The sequence below is a fragment of the Euprymna scolopes genome, chromosome 5, assembly GCF_053919585.1.
Source record: "Euprymna scolopes isolate OS-2025 chromosome 5, ASM5391958v1, whole genome shotgun sequence".
NCBI lineage: Eukaryota > Metazoa > Mollusca > Cephalopoda > Sepiida > Sepiolidae > Euprymna > Euprymna scolopes.
The window spans coordinates 28,554,769-28,570,133 of NC_136486.1; the positions used below are offsets into that span (position 1 = coordinate 28,554,769).

General features: G+C 36.5%; 1 long non-coding RNA gene across 1 annotated transcript in view; it reads left to right on the forward strand.

Annotated features, from left to right (window-relative positions):
* The first annotated feature begins 306 nt into the window (after nt 1-306).
* Nucleotides 307-15,365, forward strand: part of LOC145276757 (uncharacterized) — a 216,781-nt gene continuing 201,722 nt past the window's right edge. Inside the window, exon 1 of the long non-coding RNA XR_013868010.1 lies at nt 307-446. This is a non-coding gene — a long non-coding RNA (uncharacterized LOC145276757). The remainder of the gene's footprint in view (nt 447-15,365) is intronic.

Here is a 15,365-nt window from a genome sequence, read left to right on the forward strand (position 1 = left end):
TGTTTTGAAGAGTAGGCTAACATACTGAGCACAAAGAACAAAGTCATGTTTTTTTAAATAATAAAATAATTAAAAAAAACAGAAAAAAAGAACAAAGACAAAACGAAAACAAAACCCCGTCATATGGAATAAACTACGGGGAAAAGAGTTGGCGAAAAATGTCCAACGATCTTTGAAAAAAATTGCAATATAATAGAAAAAACATAAAAAAAAATTGAACAAAACAAAAAGAAAGAAATGAAGAAAATTAAAAGAAGTCTAAGAAAAGAACAACAATAAAAAAAAACAGAAAAAAAAGTTATTATATAATTGTGCACCATTAAAAATCGATATAATTTTTACATTTGTCGATAATCGACGCGAAATAAACAAAAGAACAACAACACAAACCAAAGTATTTGAATTGACTGGCGTTACTTTACACCGAAAGACATGTGAGAGTAGCGGTAAGTACCCTTTTCTATATATCAGGAGATGATTCAGAAAGTGACCCCACAGGGACACCTGTCAACCCTTCAACTTTATTAACCAATTTTTTTCTATACAATCTTTTTTTATGAATGAAAAAAAAAACCCAACATGTTTGGAAATTGTCGTTACTTTATTTCTCATTTTTCATCTTGATAAAATTTAATTATGCTTATATATTGCATGTACAGGAATTACTCCTAAACTAATTAAGCGATCATTATAGATTTTAGAACACAGTTCCTAACTGTAAGGTGTTCAGATGTGCGCTATATTTGGTTTAATTTAATTGTATGCTAGGCATGTAAAAGGGTTGGAGGGGTACAGAGTTCTCTCCCACTGCAAAAACTGTTGCACAAGGGTCGGAAAGTTGGATTTAAAAAGTCAGTGCTCAAGAGAAGAAGCTCTCGGACTCTGCAAAAAAATGCCTGCACAGCCCCGACGGCATTCCCAACAAGGCGCCTTCAAGCGATTAGCAATAAACTAATCTCTTCTCAAAGAGAGAAGGCAATAGCTGAGAAGGTGGACCTCCTAGAACTGCACAGAATCAACATTACGCCGCAATCAACATGGGCCAGATTATTACAAGAATAGTCTAATCTCTATTGATTTTGGGGGCACAAGATAAAAATCCATAGAATTTAAAAGACGGTCGAGAACTTTCGTGAAAATTCAGATGCATAAGACTTTTTTTTTTGTGAAATGTTAATAAATATTAGACATCAAAATTCAGTTTCTTTGACGTGTTTTAGGGGTCATAATATTGTACGACTATCGATTTGAAACTTCAAACAAATATTTCAGATTTTCATTGAATTACACCCATAATCATCAAACACGAATTAAGCAAGATTCTCCAAATTTTTAAGACCCTTTAAGCTTAAGCTTTAAATTTTAGACATTTTTTTCATTTCTTTTTAACGTTGAGGCTTACATTTTGGTCATTTTCTAGAATCAAGATCATGTAACAATTTTTGATCAACAGTTGAATAAGGGTTCTATAGATTAGATTTAGTATAACTATATCGCCTTTCTAATCTTTATAAGATGAAATAAAAGTGGTGGAGTCTGTACGGTGAATTAATTTTACCGTCTTGGGACGGGAACTTTTCTAGTTAATCACACTTTTATTCGTGTTCAACCTCAACATTTTACATAGATGAAGTTTCATGCGAGAAACTCTGTATCTTAGTCTGTCTGTTTGTTTGTCTGTTCCTTCCACTTTTTTTTCGGAAACTGCTGGGCCGATCTGGCTGAAAATTTGTATGGACCTTTGTTATGATAAGGTGCAGTATTATGGTATCCGTTTGAGGAGCAGTTGAGGATCAATATGGTTTAATATTTAATGCAACAATGAGCACAAATTCAACCATATTCAACCATCAATTTGGCATAAAAAGCACTCGTTTTACGTCAACGGCCTATAACTTTTGTCCGTTTTTAACGGGCTAAAAAGTTTAGTCTGTTTTTATAACTTATAGAGTCACACATTTTTTTCGCATCTTCCATTTAACTATCAGTAAAATAATTTCAGTATTTGAAAGGATATCTATTAACGTAAGTAAACTGCCAAACACCACCACCACCACCACGATCACCACCACCACCACCACCACTACTACTACTTGATATTTGGTATATGTCTGTCTGAAGCTGAAACTATATTATTAGTATCTTTCCATGCTCAATTCGGGAAAGGGGGGGCAGGGTAGTGTCTGTTCGGTTGTTACGATATAATCCTCCTATGGATTACCGCCTCCTGTTTTGGGATAAGGTAGTGTAGTGCCTGTTCTGTTGTCATGTGATCATCATACCAGACACTGCCCCCATCTTTGGGGAGACAGTGCGATTTCTTTGCGTTCTTCATGAAACCACCCTCCCAGGCATTACTTCTTCCATTTTTCATAGGGAAAGTAGTTTAGTATGTGTTCTGTTCTCATGATGCGATCCTCATAGAGACTACCTTCCACTTTTTTCTGGATGGGGGATTATAGTGTAGTATCCGTTCTGTTATCATCAGACCCTAATCACAGGCATTACGTCTCCCTTTGGGGGCAGTATATGTCCGTACGAGCAAACATATGTGATCAAAGGTATACTACTACTACTACTACTACTACTACTACTACTACTACTACTACTACTACTACTACTACTACTAATAATAATAATAATAATTTAGTCCCCTACCACTCAAAAGAATAAAACAAAACGGGCGCCAGTATATGCTGATAACGCACAAAATAGTCATGAAGGGCCAAGGTGGATGGAATAATCGAGATCAGAGAGCATTAAGCAGGCCTTCATTGGATGAGTACGAAGAGTACTGGAACATTGGAGAGGCTTACTGCCAACCAAATTCTAGTAAAGATGAGTGGTCATTGGCAGCGAGAAATCAATGGTAAGCGGGTGTTGCAAAGGTTATCGAAAGACGTGGAGAGTACTGGAAATCTGGGGAGACTTGTTGTCACTCAGACTTCAGGGAACACCACCGGTTAGCATAAGTAATTTCTGACGATGACCTGTATGGGAACTCCTAGTGAGTACAAATAAAACAAATCTGAAATGAATATAACTTAATATTTCCTTAAGCCTAGATTGCAATGTTCTTATTTACTTATACCCCCTCCCCCCGCGAGGGCAACGTTAAATTTAAGGTCGTTACTTTTATCTGGGTGATATATACCTCCTCCCGAAGGGGCACTATGTTATGACACAAAAGATGGTCTAAAATATTTTTTTGCGTTTGGCAAGAAAATAACCCTTTTATTGAACTTTGGGCAGATGGACTTCAGTGCGATTTCTTTGCGTTCTTAATGAAACCACCCTCCCAGGCATTACTTCTTCCATTTTTCATAGGGAAAGTAGTTTAGTATGTGTTCTGTTCTCATGATGCGATCCTCATAGAGACTATCACTTTACATAAAAAAATATTTCAACGCCATGCTCCGTGGCATACAGATACCTGGCTAAGCCCTGTATATATTATCTACCCGTCTAAACCTAACTCTCCGCGTTTACTCTGTAAGCTTGAGGTTTTGTAATGATCCTACCCCAAATATCGTCCAGCTCTATTCTGATTCGGCGGATGTTGATGATCCCGCCGTTCTTGGTATTTTGACTTAGAGCAAAGTGTAGTATTTGTTCTGATACTACATTTCATATTTTCTGTCTTCGGTAAGCGAAGGTGAAACTTTTCTAGACATAGACATTTTTTTAATTTGTATCCCAATTCAGAGTGCCCCCGTTTTTTTTTGTTTTTTTTTTAAGGGAGCTAGGTTTCCCTCACTTTTAGAAGCGACCTTATGTCTAAATCTGCCCTCGTGAGGAGGCAGGCAAGTAAATCGGGACACGCCTTACCATAAAAAATTTCTTATGTATTCGGTGCTTCCGTTCAGTTTTAAGAGACAATGTAAGGGTAGCTGCGCGAGTTATTTGTGAAGCAGGGGTTGCGCAGTCCCAAACACACACCTCCAGAACCTGCGGTGGCAAAGAAAAGTGCTAGACGTCTGGAAACAATCCCGAGATAAGAGAGAGCACATACAGCACCTAGAATCCTTAAATGGTCACCCATTTTAGCACTGGCCAGGCTCAACGTTGCTTAATTATTTATTAATCTGCAAGTTATCATCCAATAAAGATCACATTACCAGATTCTCAATTTTTTTGTAATTGACTTGTTTGAGTTTTAGGTGGGTGTTTAGTTTACAATATTGGTTAAACAAGAAATTATTCTGTTTGTCGAAAATTAAAATTTATTTATTTTTACTTTTGTTTACCCAAACAAGAAATGTGTTGCCACTGAAAGCGAACTATACCACTGTAATAGACAACAGATTTATAGGGGCAATCTGGGTAGGGAGGGAACAGCAAGATGTTTGTTTACATTACATTTAAATTTATGCATATATTTATAATCGGGAAAATAGAGGTCAGGAATAGAATTCAAAAGGCAAGCGGCCCAAGGGAAGAAGCTATCAGAATAGAAAATCCTCCAGCATCCAGGGATTTTTTTACGACGAAGAGGTGGAATTTTGCTACTAGTCGGGTGTATTTGTTTATGGGGTATAAGTGCAGTATATTCATCGGCGCATATTCCGTGGAAGTACTTATAAAACAAGCACAAGGATGCAACGCAACGTAACATGCGACCGCAACCGAGATTGAACTCACACTACACGAGTTTGTAGTGTCATTCAAATCTTGTCCATAGCTGAATACTTGATGCTTCGCTAGGGCTATCAAGGGTATTTTTTTATCGCGACGTCATCACTAGACATAGTGCCTACCACGGCGTAAGGGAGGCCCATTTACCTTCGAGAGAAGGACAGACCGCGCCAGTTTCCCAACCTGGTATTTTACCTCGCCTTCCCAGATGGTCACCCATCTGGTACTAGCTAGGCTCAACGTTGCTAGCACCGATGTGGCAACAATAAAGTATTTTGTTTACTCTAAAAGTTCAACACAAAAATTTCCAATTTCCCGAAGACTTTTTAACTACCTTCTATGGTTTGCGTTATTTTTTTTTTAGAAAACAATATTCGGAATATTATATTGATTAAACACCATCACCATGGTATCCGTTCAGTCTTAAAAGACAATGGGCACACACTGCGCGTGTAATTCTGAAACAATGGATGCGCAATCTCCAACCACACCTGCTGCGTCGACACTGCTTGATTGCAGTGGCAAGATAGAACTCAGGACGACTGGAGCAATGCCGAGATAAGCGGAGAACATATACAGCACCTGCTATTCCCCAATTAGTCACACATTTTATACAACTTCGCTTAATGTCTCAACTTCGCTTAATGTCGCTCATCTTACTGGAAGCGGTACGTCAACATGATTGTGTCGTATATTGAAAATTGACCCAACAATCTAACAAGCATATTTTTGAAAAAACAAAAATTTGAAGAGGTTTATTATTTGCTATTTACATAGACATGAAAAATAATTCGTAGATTTTTTTTGCTATGGTGAGACGTATCACTACTTGTCAAGACTCGACAGCCATTTAAGGATAAAAATATCAGTCGCTACAACACTGATCGGTGATAGTAGAAATTAGGTTCAAATTAATTAGTAAAGAGTACGCTTTAACATAAATTTATTTACATTGGACTTGCAAATGCTCATGTTAGAATAATCTCGGAAGCAGCTCCATGGTGTTGTGTTTCACAGACCGGCAGCTCTGGAAAAAAAATTTTTGCTTACGGAATTTTCGTTTAGTTTAAAACACAGATAAAGAAGTGGAGCAAATTTTTGATAATAGTTGTAGTTAGATGAGTATTTGCCGTGGATATTTTACATGGGAAAGACCATAAGAGTAAAGATCAGTCGATCAGTTGCTATGGAAATAATGATAAAGCAGAGATAGAATTGCAACGTCTCTCACGCGAGAGAGGAGAAATGGGCATCGCCAACTAGATTTCGAAGTTGGTTTTGTACGCTCTCTAGGCAAGAAACGTGGTTTTGAGCATCTCTTCCCCAGATGTTATAACAGTACTCCATTTTAAAGGATCGCATTAGAATGTTTTAAGTTGTCGCTGCGTTGCCGTTGAGTTTTTTTCACATCGATATTTTATATTAACTGACATTTATTCCAGAGATCAATATATCTATTATATATCGCCATTTAAGTATGATGGAAGGTGGAGACGATCCGTTGTATACATCCGGTTTGCACCGCTCCACACAAGGTCATTTTTAATGAGGAGTAATTCCCAACTCCTATATAGGAATATTTTGAACTGGAAAAAAAATCCAGTTTAGGTGACTGCGAACAAAGTTTCGTTCTGCTTGTTGTGATGCTACACGTCACATGTTCTGTGTTTCGTCAGTGAAGAAATCTTTTTAGACCGAGACAATTTTTTTCTTAAATTTAGAGTGTCCCTTTTTGGGGAGCTATCTTCCTTCACCCTTAAAAACGATTTTGTACTTAACTCTTCCCAAGTAAATAGGGGCACCCGACGTTTCCCGGTAGGGGTGCCTAAAGCGATCAACAATAAATCGATCAGCCTTTACGAAGGCGAAGGTAATGCCTGGTCGAATGATATTTTAGGACCAAACAGAGCCATACCACAGTCTGATCCGTAACCGAAGACGAGTGCTAGGTACTCGACCATAAGTGTCAACTCAGTCCAACTACCCGAACAATTCTTTAGTTAAAATGAATGTTAAACTGTTACGATAAAAATTCTTGTTTGTGATCCGTTTATTGTGTGTATTGAGAGTGGGGAGATAAGAGTTTGTTTTTGTCTTTGAAGTCAAAGAAGTTGCTGCATTTGTTCATTGCCAAATATAAAAAAATACTTTTTTATCGGAAAATTGAAGAGTTTGACAAAACTGTGATGGAAAAAAGACATTTTATCATAGGATGTTAGTATTGAAGCTGCTAAACTAGAAGAACTTTTGATTCGTCCATTTCTTTTCTCTTCTTCTATGGGCTCACAAGAAGCTTTCACACAGGTCATCAAAAATCTCATTGAATATAGCATGTGGTCTTCCCTGGAAGCTGAGTGACAACAAGTCTCTCCAGATTTTCCAGTACTCTCCACCTCTTTCGATACCATTTGCAAATAAATTTGCATTATCGCAACAGCTGATTGCCATTGATTTCTAGTTGGCAGTGGCCATTGGTTTTTCTTGGAATGTGAGTTGCAATAAGCCTCCCCAAGGTCCCAATTCTCTTCGCACTTATATAGTGGAGATCTGGTCAATGCTCACTCCTTGGTGTTTCCTTCCTCCCTGACTACTTCTTACTCTTTTTTTGGTGGTGGGAGGAGGGAGAGTGATGTGGTAATGGGAGATGGGGGGTAGAGAAATTATAGGTATGCAGCTTCAATGTTCTTGGTTCCATGTAGCGCTTCATGTTTTGTCTCTGTAGCAGTTTGTCTGGTCTGCGCTTGTGGTTCACGTGTGTTAGTCTCCACATTATTATTATTATTATTATTATTATTATTATTATTATTATTATTATTATTATTGCTGTTGTTGTTGTTGTCATTCATGATGTTCAAACTGCTTATATTTACATTATTCTCCCCGCCCACACACACATATATATATATATTGCAATAATGGAAGGGAAAATTATTCATGATTAAAAGTATAATACGTAAAACACGTGTACAAATAGGGGTGGAAGAAGAGGAAAGAAAAATAAAGGGCGAGGGAGAGTCAGTTGAACGGTTTTGTCTTAGCTTTTTCAAAGCTATATCGAGGTGTTTACGATTAAAAAGGAAAGATAACAAATATGTACATTATTAAAATAAAGTTACGTTGCGTTCTGTTCATGAGTGAAAAAAAGAAAAGGAAAGGAAGCGATCAAAATAAAGTAACGTTATGATATTAGTTTCGAAGATCATACAAGTCAATCACGCTCAAACTTAAGAGACATTCACTCTGTTTACAGAGAGCATGCCTCCTCAACCGGACGTGAATAGTCTCCAAGAACTTTAGATGGAATGTGGAGTTAGCACAATTGAAAATGAGTTCGTGCTGAAGTTCCCTGCACATGACGGTTTTTTTAATGAGATGGTCAGTTATTGAAGACTCGTATGTATTGGCAAGAATTCCCATTGCTCGGTATGTCCCATTTATGATTTTGCTAGGTACATGCTGTTGGACTCTCCTATCCAATCTCAACATAGTCCGACCCACGTATCTAGCACCGCAACTAAAATGATAAATTACATTATTATTATATTATTATGATGGAGAGGCACACACACACACACACACACACACACACACACACACACACACACACACACACACACACACACACACACACACACATATATATATTTGTAGTGTTTCTAAGGTTTTCGTTCAAGCAACAAATTGGATCAGATATTAATTGTAGAAAAATCGCACAATCGATCTTTATTGGGAAGCTAAGTGCAACTATCTTTCTATCGATTTCACTTCAGTCAAAGTTAGTTTAGTATATCTATCTATCTATGCATGTATCTATCTATATTTATGTCTGTCTGTCTATCTCTCTTTATATGTGTATGTATATGTTATGTATTTATCTCTCTCTCTCTTTATCTATATATCTATCTAAGTCATAGATAGATAGATAGACAGACAGACAGACAGACAGATAGATAGATAGATAGATAGATATTAATCTAAATATCTGTGACTTTTCGTATATTTCTGTCTCCTTTCCGTCTTTCTTTATTCTGGACTGGATCATGCTCATGTACGTGTTCTATTTTCACTTTCAGTTCCGCCGATATAAAACTCCAATCAGCATTATATGTGGATTCTTTTCCCGATTCCCATCTTTCTCCACTCTGTGTCTGTCAGTCTATCCGTTTCTGTCTCTCTTGCCTTTTCCATCGCCTCTGTTCTCGCATTTCTCTTCACCCCCCTCTCTCTTTTTTTATCTTCATTTTACTCAACATTATTGTCCCGACGTGGGACGAATCGACCTAGTAGGTCCTGCACTGTTAGCTAGGCTTCAACGGCTGTCCCATTGATGAGATATTGCATCCCTCTGCCCATTTTGCAAGTGTTTTAATGGTAGGTACTGCGACGAACTACAAGCCCTTGTACCCCCTCGACATAAATACCCCTGACAAACCCAACAAGCAGCAAAATCCCACCACTACACAGTAGAGATCTCCAGATGCAAGAAATCCTTCTATCCTAATAGTTTTGTTCCCTAGGACTGATAGACTTTTAAATCCTCCTACCACATTCCTGCTTCCCTGACTGTACTGACATGCAGAAGTTCAAATGTCATGTGAACAGATATCTTGCTGCTCAACTCCCTAAATAGTATACCTGCAAATTATGTCCCAGATACTGCATCAAAGTGGCGCTGTGCTTGTGTGGGGATGAAAATGCAATAAAAAAAATCACCAAGTTTTTGTAATAATTTCTTTTAAATAGTAGAAATCACAGAAGTACAACTTATAACCATCTTTATATTTCTATAAATTCAAGTACAAACTTTCTATTATTATTATTATTATTATTATCATTATTATTATTATCATTATTATTATTATTATTATTATTATCATTATTATTATTATCATTATTATTATTATTATTATCATTATTATTATTATCATTATTATTATTATTATTATCATTATTATTATTATTATTATCATTATTATTATTATTATTATTATCATTATTATTATTATCATTATTATTATCATTATTATTATTATCATTATTATTATTATTATCATTATTATTATTATTATTATCATTATTATTATTATCATTATTATTATTATTATTATTATCATTATTATTATTATCATTATTATTATTATCATTATTATTATTATTATTATTATTATCATTATTATTATTATCATTATTATTATTATTATTATTATCATTATTATTATTATCATTATTATTATCATTATTATTATTATTATTATCATTATTATTATTATCATTATTATTATCATTATTATTATTATTATTATCATTATTATTATTATTATTATTATTATTATCATTATTATTATCATTATTATTATTATTATCATTATTATTATTATCATTATTATTATTATTATTATTATCATTATTATTATTATTATTATTATTATTATTATTATTATTTACTCACTTGGAGAAGTCACACAAATCATCATCAAAGATTGCTCTTTGAGGACGAGTTGTGGTGTTCCTAGGAGTCTTCGATAACCTTTGCAAATGGATTTGCGTTATCGCAACAACCGCTTACCATTGACTTCTCGCTGGGAACGACCATTGGCATTCATTGGAATTTGGAATACAGCATAATTACACGCTAGTTCTCGCTAGGTCATCGAAGTTAAGTAACGCTGAGTCTGGTCAGTAGCAAATAGGTGACCAATTTGGGAAAGAATAGGCGCTGTAAGTAGCAGGGCGTCGATATCTCTTTGCAAGAATTGCAAAAACCTAACGTGGTCATCTCCCCTATAGAAGATATAGATGCGACTGTGGACCTTTGTGAATTTTATACTCCCATGAAACTTCTTCCTTTAGAAGAAGCCGGTTAAACCCGCATTAGGGTTAATACCACAGTTTCGTTTTCATTCGAATTCGGGTGGTAACAAACTTCCCAAAGTCCCAGTCCACTTTCTACTCATTCAGTGGAGGTCTGGTAAGTGCTTTCTTCCCCCCAGTCTTCCCATTTTCTTTGACCCTTCTCGACTATTTGGTGTGGATCCAGTCGATGCGGACACTACGTCTTTCTTAGTTGTTAATTGTTGTCCCTTGATCTTCAAAGAAACATCACTGATACGAACCAGTGATGATTCTTTGAATGACAAGTTACCTCCAATTTCAAACACTCTCTATTTCGATAAAATTTGCAATTAATTGTGCGCTTTCGCATCAGCCGCTTATCGCAACAGCCGCTTACCATCAATTTCTCGTTGGCAACATTCTTGCTAGCAACAACAGTTGATATTCTTTGGAATTTGGGTAATAATAAGACTCCCCAACGTCCCAGTATTCTCGCACGCTTCCATTTGGGTGTGGTCGCTTACCCTCCTTCCCCCGTCTTTCAATTCTCCTTGACCATTCATGATCGTTCTGTGTGGGAGCAGCCGATCCTTGTTGTTGTTGTTGTTGTTGTTGTTACTCTTCTTCTTCTTCTTCTATTATTATTATTATTATTATTATTATTATTATTATTATTAGTAGTAGTAGTAGTACTATTGATAAGACGATTCCAATATATGTCCCGATTCCGATACAACAACTGATTCCAATTTCGCTTCTTTAAAGTCTCTAAATATTTAGCTATAGATTTTCAGTTTCAAACCACCGCAAAATCTAATGTATTATGTGCATATATTTTCGCAAACGTAAAATCACACCTGTGGTGGTGGTGGTGGGTTTATCCATAGGTTTTAGTCTTATTAGTAATTTAAAATCAATAAATATTTATCGTTTTATCATTAATATCAACAATGGAAAATTAAGTTAAAAAATAAGACTATTAAAAGAATCGTTTTTGGCATCGAAAAATGGGCACAATTTTTCCCGATTCCGATACCTCCAAAAATTCCGATTTCGCTTAATCGTCCTAACACTAAGTATTATTATTATTATTATTATTATTATTATTATTAGTAGTAGTAGTAGTAGTAGTAGTATTGACGGCAATAGTAATAATAATAGTAGTTGTAATAGGAATGATCGCTCATTGCCATCAACAGGTGGTTTTAACTTTCTTATGATGATATACTCAGTAAGAGTTTTCACACAGATCATTATTAGTGATTGCTCACTAGAAATAACAAGTGGTGATCTCAGATGTCCAGCATTTTCTGTTTTTTTTCGATAATAGTTGCAAATCTTTTCGTGTTATAGCAACAACCGTTTACTATTGATTCCTCGCACATCACGACTGTTAGTTTTTTCTAGAATTTGAATAAAAATAGCTCTAATAAACTTCGCACTCTTAAAGTGGATGTCTTGATACTGCTGTTAGATTATGCGATGTCAGTTTCAGTTCATTCGGATTCGTGTTCCAGTAATGCTCAGTCCATATTATTTTGTTTTGTTTCAACTTCTACTTTCCTGTTGCTCATTTATGTGATCTAATTATGTTGGTTTCTGCGCTCGAGGATTCTCTGGAATATTTCTGTTGTTTTTTTTGTATCAGTAATTATTACCTATCACTCTCTCCTAGCTATCAACCTATTTCTCTTGCTCCCTCGCAATGTATATTGATTTCTAATTTTCTATGATCCATTTTTCGTGCTCATGTGAGAATTCCGTTACTCTATCCTTACAGTTAATTTAGATAAAGTGTTTATACATACCGTACCTTGGAATAATTGCGCCAAATCCGGGGGTAATTGCGCCAACTAGAAAAAAGTACTCTTTATATGCGTGGTTGACAAAAGAACACTTTTAACTAGTTGTCGCAATTACCCCAAACTACGGGAGCGTAAATACCGTTATTTTCAAAATTTCATCAGCTATAGGCAAACAGCTCCATTGCCTACCGGATGCCTTGGGAAAGAATAAACCCTGACAAAAAGTCCGGTTTAGAGTTCTGATAGGCGGAAGGTGAAGCACTGCAACACCTATCCTACAACTCATGCAGCTGCATTGGCTCCGACTGTATATTGGGTTGCCTTTCCATCGGACTTTGAAGCGCAGAGATGGGGACCCTGGTAACTGGGCAAACCTAGGTCTCCTTATCATCTGCCAATGTCAGCATCCGGAGAAGCAACTCCAGCATTATAGCCACAGCACCAGATTAAATGCAGAACGCCATTGTCTCACTAAACAAAAGGTTGATGCCTTCGGGACAAGATCAAAGTGTAGCATCTGTTCCGACAGATGCTGCAAGCTATGACTAGCAAAGACCATATGTGGGGGTAACCCCACATATCTGACCTTGGTCACTGGAGGGGCAACCCTTCATACCAACAGTTACTTATCCAGCTCCCATTTCCCACCTCTCGGGAGCTGGTCCCCCCTTTCCCTCCCCCCTCCCTCCATCTCCACATTAAAAAACGGCCTTGTGCCTAATTTGCTCAGTGGGGAAGCAAATAAATCCAACAAGATCAAAGTGTAGTATCTGTTCCGGCAGATACTGCAAGCAAAGACCATATGTGGGGGAAACCCCGCATATAAGACCTTGGTCAATGTAGGGGCAACCCTTCATACCAATTGTCACTATCCAGCTCCCCTACTCCCCGGGGAGCTGGTCCCCGTTTCCCCTTCACTCCTCACATTAAAAATCAGCCTTGTGCCTAATTTGCTCGGTGGGGGAGCAAATAAATACATCAAAGTGTAATATCTGTTCTTCAGATGCTGCACTTCAATTTCTTGTTCTCTGTCAGTGGAGGAGAAATCCTTCACGACTGAGACAATTTTTATTTTCGGTCCTTTTCTCCACGTTAAAAACGACCCTGGTGTCTAACTTTGTCCCGTGGGGAGGCATAGTAAATAGGAACAAAATAGTAAATCGCTTTATTTGTACATTATTCGTATTACGTTTAGTCATATCAAAAAAGTGTTTAACAGGTATATCACAGTTTATGAATTAACGAATGTTCCATAGAGTTTCAGTAACACTTCTGTTGCGTTATGAACCATTAAAACAAATACTGATCAATACTCATCACTGTAAACTAGTGATCGGGTGATTCCAATATTTTTCGATTTGATACAATTACCGATTCCCTACTATATTCCCGATTCCGATAAAACTTCTGAATCTGATTCTTTATAAATCTCTAAATATTTAACTATAGAGTTATTTTTTCTCGATTACCATAAAAACACGTTAAATGTGCAGATATTTTCTTAAACGTAAAAATACACTTGTAGAGACATTAATATTGATTTTAAACTACCTGTAGATTTTAAACTACCTGTAGGTAGGTTAAAACCAATAAATATTTATTATCTTTATCATTACTGTCAGCAGTGCGAAGTTTTGTTTTAAGCAAACCCAAATAAAAAAAAGTCAAATAAAAGTATCGTTTTTGGCATCGGAAAATAGGGACACATGTTTTTCGATTCCGATACCCCCAAAGTTCCGATTTTTCTGATTCTCGATTCCGATTAATCATAACATTGCTGTAAACATCTACCACGTAGAATGTATAGTACATTGCTTTGTTATTCCTAAATAGGAGATAGAAAAACACTATACTCGTAATTAATCCAACCCTAACCTTAGTCTCTACGCAAAGAGACCAAACCTAACCCAACCCAAACCTTAACTTCTACACAAATGTTACGGCAGGGCAGGAAAGTTGAGTTGCAAGTGGTAGAGGTTGTAATGGAGAGAACGGTCGGTTCTATGGGCTTGCGAGGATAACGTCAATAGAGGCCGAACCCAAGAGGGTCGGTCAGGGCAACGATCCTTGATCGAATTGTGCCGAGAATGATATCAAAGAAGTTCAAAATGGGGGATGCAGAATTCCCGGGGATTTGGGTCACCGAGACTGACCGACATTTCAGACAACAAGCAAAAAAAAAAAAAAGGCGTGGAGAAATGGTTCGTAAGATTTATACTTACCTATTTCATATTGGAGAAATTTGGTATTTTTCAGCTATATCTTCAATCGTGAATATGCTTCCAATGAACGAGAGGCGAAATATTGATTCTTTTCATACTTGTTTGTTGTGATTTTTTTGCATTGTATTCTTCGTTAATCCTTCTATTATTCAATCTTCACACACACACATACACACGCGCGAGCGAGCACACACACACACACACACACACACACACACACACACACACACACACACACACACACACACACACGTGGGCGCGGGCACACATAGTCATACTGACACGTTTATACAGGATGTCACATAAGTCGCTTTACAATTAAAAAAATATTTTTTTTTTGTAAATGAGTGTACTTGATCATAATTTTTTTTTTTTTAACATAGTTTAAAGATTGGAATTTTATTTTGACTTGTGTATGAAAAATAATGTCACATAAATTACCTCCATTTTCAGCTTCGCAAACGCGAACTTATTGTAAGGCAAACTGACTTATGCGCCACTCTGTATATACCAAATCATCTGTAAAATATAAATATCTACTGAGAAAATTCTTTCAATGGTCCTCGGGCTAAAAAATTGATTTGGGAATCTTAAGTAGGACGACACCTGGAGTGAATGTACAAGGTGGCCCACTTAAAAGTAGTCCGATCTTTCTAATCTTTCTCTTAACGACCAACTGAGACCACAAGACAAAATGCAATTCTTTTTTTTTTTCAACAAGATGATGCTACATGCCACACGCCTCACAAACGCCTGAAACGTGTTCATGACATGTTTACGGAAGAGAGAACAGTAACTAAAAGGTTATGGTCACCACGTTCCCCATGTGATTTTTATCTTTTGGGAAATTTAAAACAAAAAGTTTATGCAA